Genomic DNA, 7,848 nt, shown 5'->3' with positions numbered 1-7,848 from the left:
AACTGTCAAGGGTCCTGGGGCTCCCTCGCATATTCTTTATAACCTCATCACTTACTTAATCACTCCGTATTTCAATGGCCTGTTTGGACGTTGGCTCTTTGAAGCCAAAAATTGTATCCTCTTCAGCAGGGCAGTCTCTCCACCACCTAGCAATGCTAGGCACATATCATGGCGAGGCTCAATCATTACTTTTATATGGACTTAAATTGGATTTTGACATACTCTCAGATTTATTCTTTGCTTTAATGTCCCTTCTCAGCCCTCCTCATGAAATAAAAGCCTATTTGGTAAAATGTGCCACTTTGACTTCTTTTGGCATGTTCTAACGGCGAGTGCCATGCTGAGCTCTAGTTTTCTTGATTGGTGAAAAACGGCCTTGATTCTGAGACTCCTAAGGGGAGATATCGCCTATATAGGACATTGCTTACTTCTAAACGGCAGGTGGCGCTGTAAACGAGGCATAAAGATATGCAGAACCATCCTGCATTTATTTAGCTGTGTAGGGGGAGAAGCCTTTTTGTTTGCACAACAGATAACTATTCCCTGTCACCTGAAGTGTTGCTGTGATTGTTGATCAGGACTTGGAACATTCTGCAAATTCTAGCGTTAGAGCTGAGCAATATTTAAGTGCAGGTTGCTCGCCAGCCAGGAAAACCGGTGGTATGGAGAAGCGGTATCTTTGTGATAGAATAAGCCTAATCTTCCCCAGGAACAATGCCTTCTGAATCCCTTAGAGGCAGAAAAGCGACAATCACCTTCATTAAGTACAAGAATAACCTTTCCTGTTGTCGGTAATACACGCCTCCCTTAACCACAGTTTTCCAGCCACAGCCTGTGGAACATCCACCGGGACCCAGCCTCAGACTGGAGGCTCTGCCCTCTACTTGCAACCCAGCAGAGAAGGGTATTTAGGAACAGGGAGCTTGCTATGTCCACCTGAGGGTGACCTGTGCGTTCTTTGGGTTGTCTGGGTGATCTGCCTGTGACAACCGTCACCCATGGACCTCTTGCCATGAGTCATTTATCTGGCTGGCTGGAAGGATAGCTGCCTTGGGTCCTCACTGCCCCATGCACATCAATCTTGAGCTATGCCTTCAATTAAGGAGGATATGAGTTCTTCGGGCAAGAAAATGGGACTCATACTTCTTAGGGATGTAGCTCAAATGTCATTTTCTCAATGAAACCTTCCCTGAGTCTCTTCTATGATAGGAAATCACCTTGAGTGTAGGTGTTAAGCCTGGCATTAGGCTCTTTCAAATACCTTAAGTTATTTAATCCTTGCAACATGATGTGGTCACTATTACCATCTCCTTTTTCACAGGGGAAACTGAGGCTCAGAGAGATTTAAGGCTGCTTGCGTTGGGACGCACAGTGAGGAAATGGTAGAGCTGGGATTAGAACCCTGGTTGGCTGGCATCTTATTTTAGTGTACATGTCAAGTTCATTGCTCCCTTCTGTGTTCCAACAGCCTTTGGCATTTATTTCTACTGTGAGGTTTGTTACATAGGTGCCCGTGGGCCCCCTATGCCTTAGCAAAATTAATAGTGTGGCACATGCTTTCTATCTGTCCTTGCCCACAGGAATGGTAACCCTCTGCAAAATTAGAGGCTTTTGAGACCTGCCCTTGGTTGATGGTCCCGCTTTACCATCTTCTCGGGGCAGAATCCTGACCCATCACAGGAACCCTCCACACCTTCTTAACCTTCTTTCTCTTCTTCCCCACTCCACCCCCTTTCTCTCAAAGCTTAAAATGAATGACTGCATCCCTTATACTTGGCAATGAATCAACGGTTTCTACTGCGGCCCAAAAATATATTTTAGCTGAAAGAGATTCTCAAATCCCGTTGTGAAAAATGCAAACAGCTAGACAGACGCTGGTTTTAGAACACTGGGTGGCACTGTTTCTCTTCAACCAGGACGTCAGCGAACAGGTGCAAGGTCCCTCTGCTTCAACACTGCAGAGTGCCTGAGATCCGGCTCCGGTGTCCTGCCTAGTTTCTTCACCTTATAAGTGCTGCCATTTCTCCTGGGGTGTAAGACAATGATTGACACATGGGCACCCCCTCTGGTGCCCTTGATGTCATGAATGACGCTTATGGCCCTCACATCCCTTCTACGGGGATCTAACATTCATGCCGCTTCTAGCCATCCTCCTTGCCATCCAGTATATACCTTCTTTGCCTTAAAAACCCCCACCAATTCCATGGTGATGATTTTCTGATTTCATGAAGGTTGGGGTTACACTTATCTACCACCTTGCTCTCCCTACTTCCTTCTCTATTTTTCTTTCTTCTGGTGAATTCTCTTAATTTTGTCAAAAAGTCCTAATGGTCAGTGATGCATGTTTAGCGTTCTCCCCTCTTCCCCATTAGTCTTCCAGGGCTGCCTCTTCTCAGTCAGTCTTCAAATTCTGTTCTTCTCCAAAGCACGCTCTTAGACCTCAGTGATCATCTGTAATAACAACACAAAGGAAGTACAGAGGGAAACTGGGGGACCATCAGATGCTGTATGGAGGAAAAAACACAGCCTCCACAGAGGTGATGTTAAGGATTTGATGAAAGAGGAGAAGGCTTACGGTACTGATCTCATAACACAGGACAGATAACTCCCCAGTAAAGAATTAGAGATTGCGACTTTTGATGGTTCGTCTTATGAGTCCATTTGCCTGGGCCAGAGGGTGCCCCAGATGTTTGGTTAAACATTATCCTGGGTATGCCTGTGAGGTGTTTCTGGATGGGAGGGACTTCAAATTCATAGGCTGAATGAAACAGAAGGCCTGCATGGAACTAAAAGGCAGAGGAAGAAAGAATTCTCTCCCTGCCTGTCTTTATGCTGGGGCCTCCGTCTTTTCCTGCCTTCAGATTCCGACTCTGACCGGAACTTACACCGTCAACAGTCCTGGTCCACGTGCCTTCAGACTCGGATGGGGGCTACACATGTCCATGCAGTTGGCTGGCTGACTGCAGAACTTGGGACTTCTGAGCCTCTTACAATCATGTGAGCCAATCCCTTCAACTACATCTCTCTCCCTCCCTCCCTCCAAATAGAAATATTCGGACCTACCTCTAGATTGGATCTGCACAGTTATCCATCCAGGTATGTGGAAAGTTGTTAAGTTTGTCTCATGAACCAATCCTAGGCAGAGCAAAGAACAAAGAGGGTGAAAGAAAAAGTTAGAAAACAGGTAGCCATTGTCCAAAACATATCATGCTCTTTCTAATCTCATGTCCTCCTGTGGGTAAGAGGTAAAGCGCCAGACCATCGCAGATGCATTCTCTCCCACCCTTCTGGAGCTGGGATAGAAATGACAGTCTCTTTGTCAGCCTATGGGCCTCGGTAGGAAGGTAGGCTGAGAGGTATTTAATGTCTTCCTGTCTAAAGGAGAAAGACATCGAGAACACCCTGTCAAGTCTTCAGATGGGGCATGAGTTGATCTTGATACCATACTTGTGCCTGGCCCATCTATCATGCTTGTCTGCCCAACCTACCACAAACTCATGTCTACCACAGATTCTTGACTATGTGACAGACAATGACAGGGGATAAGGCTGTCAAAGGAGAATGCGTACAGGGCTGTGGAGGGCAGCACATGTCTACCTGCACAAGACCAAGTGATACAACAGCTGAAACATTTTATTACTTAAAAATAAGTATGTATATGTTAGCTCATTTGATCCTTATGTCAACACTATAAGAAAATGACTTGTATTATCCTATTTGTCAAAATTCTAATGTTAACGATTACAGCTAGCACAGGGTGGAAGGAGGCCAGAAAATGAAAGAATGTTGGGACCTCAAATTCCTACACAAAATGATCACTGTAAGATGAGTTTTAAAAGCACTCCAAACCAGTAGTATAAAGGTATTTATTGAAATATAATATGTCTTTCCACAAACTATTCTATTGTTTTATATTCCCAATATAATATCTAATGTTTCACACTAAGATGTTTTGCCATGTTTTAATGAATCGTAAAGAAAAAAATTATTTTCTTTATATAGCTAGGCAGTGAAAGGTAAACATAAAAAATGTAGAATTAGCTCAAAAGTCTGTGAAGCTTTGCAAGAATCTGATGTAATGAACCAAAACGTCCTTCTTCATTTCCTATCATTTCACCCAAGATGCTAATATTTTAGATCTATGTGTAAATGTTATATGGGCTCTGTCATTAGGTATATATTTGCTCTTGGATGATAAAAAGGTACATTTTTTTTTCCTCCCAAATTTAATTTGGTTCTATTGCAACCTTGGCCAGTGAGGAATAGTCCTTGGAGATAGGTGTTGCCAAGTGTTCTTATGAAAGTGACATCTTGTTATATGGTTAAAAAAGTTGCCAGCAGTCTGAAAAGTATAGACTCAGAGGGAAAATATTAAAGGCTGTTTCTCAGACTACAAGATTTGTTAGCAAACTCACAGACCCTCAGAGCTTACGAAATTCCATACTTCATTCTCTAGTTCACTCTAGTAGCTTGCAAGGCCTGTTTCCAATGTTCAGCTCGCACACATAAATATCGAGGTGCCAAAGTACAGAAGTTTGTCACTGGCCATTCTCCATGCCTCAGATGGTGTGTCCATCCTGATTCCATCACATGGAAGTAGCCTCCATGTGAACATGAAAGTGTTCGATACAAAGATATAAAGGAGTAATAGCTCCATATTTTCTCTTTGCTCCCTTATGTCAGTAATCAATTGTACAGAGGACATGGTCAACTCTAGTTTTTTTCCTTCTTTCTTAATGTGCCTGAAACAATGCTATGTTATCAGCCTACACTGTTTCATCTTCTCCTTGGGCACACAGAAAGACCATATTTCCAAGATTCCCTTGCAATTGGATGGGACTGAATTTTGCCCATGAGAACGTTGGCAAAAGAAATGCATGCCATGCCTAGCCAAATACCTCCCTGTCCATGGAATCTTCTATGTTCTCTTTCTCTTACATGAAAATTTTAAAGACTGGTTGTTGAAGATGGTTGTTTTGTAAGATGGATGAAGCCTGCATACATAAGTGACTGTGCAGAACAGAGCTCCCTGCCTTCTATATTGGACTATGAGTGAGCAAACAAAAGTAATTATTGTATTAATCCAATGACTTGCTTTTGTTGCAATGTTTGGTCAGTCCTAGTATGTGTAATGTTGCCACCCCTCTTGTTTGTATAATTTGGAGGAACATTATACTATATACTTGGCCTAACAAATTAATAAGTGGCCCCCCTAGTGATAGAATTCCAATTTTAAACTCATGAAAAAGCTGACCAAATACAAAAGCTACTGGAGTCAGTTGGACCAAAGATGGGAGATTGACATGTCACCTCATCAAGGGACTCTGGCCTCTGAGTTCTTCTTGGCAACATTCTGAGGCTGGGTGCTCAACCATCGGAGACCTTCAGGAATAGCCCATAAAGGACCTTGGAAGGCAAGTCACCAATGACAGAAGAAAGTACAGTAGAAGCGATCCTTGCTAAATGTTTAGTTTTCTTTAGTTCCAAGTGTTTTCTTAATTGAAAGAAATATCTCTTGTCTATGAGACAGGTGGCTAAGATTGTTACTTTTTCTTCAGCAAACCCCTCAAAGAAGATGCAAATCCTCATGGTTTGGGGGCTGGGGGTTAAACTAAATATAAAGATATGGTCATAAGACTTTGCAGCCACAAATAGATACCGCCTCCCACCACCACCTCTCCCTAACCCTTGCACCCGCGATGCAATAGTGCCCGACCGCTTGGAGTTTTCCCAAGAATGCCACAGGCTGCATGCCTCAGGAGTCTTCGTTCCCAGTGCTCTCCCTGCCCTCAGCGACCTGCATCCTCACTCGGGGGTGCTTACTGTCTCCTCAGCACTGGAGGGCACTGTCTCCTTCAGGAACTCTCCTCTGACCCCCAACTAACTAAACGAACAAGAATCTTTTCCTTTGTACTCTCATGGCACAGGACGTATCCCTTATCACAAAAATTATCAGTCTACGTGGCCAATGTTGATTTATGTCTTTCCAGTAGGCTGGCAACCCTGGAAGATAGGGTTCCTTTCGGTTTGAGTCTGCATCCACAGGGCTGGCTTCCCTGCCGTCTGATGGATGACCCCTTCCTCGCTTGCTAGCCAAGGAGGGAAAATGACTCCTCATGTTTTGGATGATCAGGGAATAACTGGCCTGGGGTCGTTTTGTTTGATGGCCATGCAGGCTTGCAGAAACGACATCAAAGATGTAGATAAAGGCATTGCTTGGGGTGTTTGTGTCTGGGCACAGAAGTACATATATCATTCTGCCCAGGGCTCTGGCGGCTGCATTTCCTTTCATGCAGCACTTGCAGGGAATAGATGGCAGATATAGTACCTCTTGTACTGCAATGTCTGGAACAGGTCATGTGAGCAAAGAGACTAGCATTTCATGACAAGTAGGGACATATCTTGGCTGTGTGTTTAATATTTTTGTTGTGACAGCAGTCTTAAGCTAAAAACAAACAGTTCCTCTAGTTTAAACAGTCTAAGTGGCTAGAGTTCTTTTGTTTCTTGATTTACTCAGAAGGGGAAAAGTAAATCCAGATGGTGTGAAAGGCAGGCACTAGGTTAAAACCAACATTTGAACCTAATTCCCTAGCAGGCATATCCTGGATTGATTCAACATTATATACAAAAGGGTCCGGAAATGCAAGGCCATTGAGAAATTTGTAGTCAGCTTGCAGTGAATACAGTAAAAACTGCCTGTTCCGGTCACCCTGAATACTTATGTATGGCTAGACAGAGCCCATGGGAGAGATTGCAGAAATGAGGCCAGAAAAGTGGGAGGCAGCTTGGCTGTTGGAATCCCATGTGCACCACTCTGGGCCTCCTCACACCCTCACCTTTATCTAAACTTACTTGTGCTGGATTCCATGTTACAGATGACTTCATTCACCCCTTAATCTATTTATTCACATCTTACACCTTTTTATTGATATAAAATACACATATGGAAAAGTGTTAAATTGGATGAATTTTCACAAGTTGAAAAGACCCATGTAAATAGCACCTAGATGGAAAAAAACAAGACAAGAAAAGCAGCCTAAGATTCCTTTCGGGACCCTCATAGTTATTACTCCCCACTAAGAAGAGCACTGTAGATTAATTTTACATGCCCATGAACTTGCTATACATGGAATCATAAAGTGTGTGATTTTTGTGTCTGGTTTCTCTTGCTCAGTGTTACATTTGTGAGATTTGTCCGTATTGTTGCTTGTAGTTCTAGCTCATGTATTCTCACTTCTCCTTAATATTCCAGTATGTAAATATACTGCAGTTTATCCATTCAGCTATACATGGGAATTGAATTCCTGTGTAATTTAAGGTTATTTTAAATAGAGCTGCCTGAGCCTTTGTTTTTCTATGTGTATGTAGGCATTTCTGTTACATATACCCAAAGAAATGGACTTGCTGGGTAGTTGGGTACACGTATGTTCGATGTCAATAGAGACTGCTGAACTGTTTCCCAAAATGGGCGGCAATTTACAGCTCCAAGAGCAGCATATGAGAGGGCCATTCATCGCTTAATTTGTTGCACACGTATTGCAAGTCTACATTGTGTATGATGTTAATCTGGGCACCGGATGGAGCCAAGAGAAAAACAAAATGAGCTGCTTGTCCTCAAGGAGCTTAGAGTTTATAGACACAGACAAACAGGCAGTGACTACTGGGCCAGGCGGGGAGACCCAGCTGTTTTATCGAAAGACAAGGCCCCACAGAGAAGATGGAAATAGCAACCAGCATCCACAGGCTGCTTGGCTGTTTACACAGCACTTGCCATATGTGGTATTTTATCTAATATTTACCATTCTCCATCGCTCTGGTTCTTTCTCAATGAAGAAACCAATCCAGAGA

This window comes from Pteronotus mesoamericanus, unplaced genomic scaffold (genome assembly GCF_021234165.1).
Source record: "Pteronotus mesoamericanus isolate MK-2021 breed Mesoamerican mustached bat unplaced genomic scaffold, CSHL_Meso_final scaffold_174, whole genome shotgun sequence".
NCBI classification, from domain to species: Eukaryota; Metazoa; Chordata; class Mammalia; order Chiroptera; family Mormoopidae; genus Pteronotus; species Pteronotus mesoamericanus.
Note: the sequence above shows the minus strand (reverse complement) of the source record.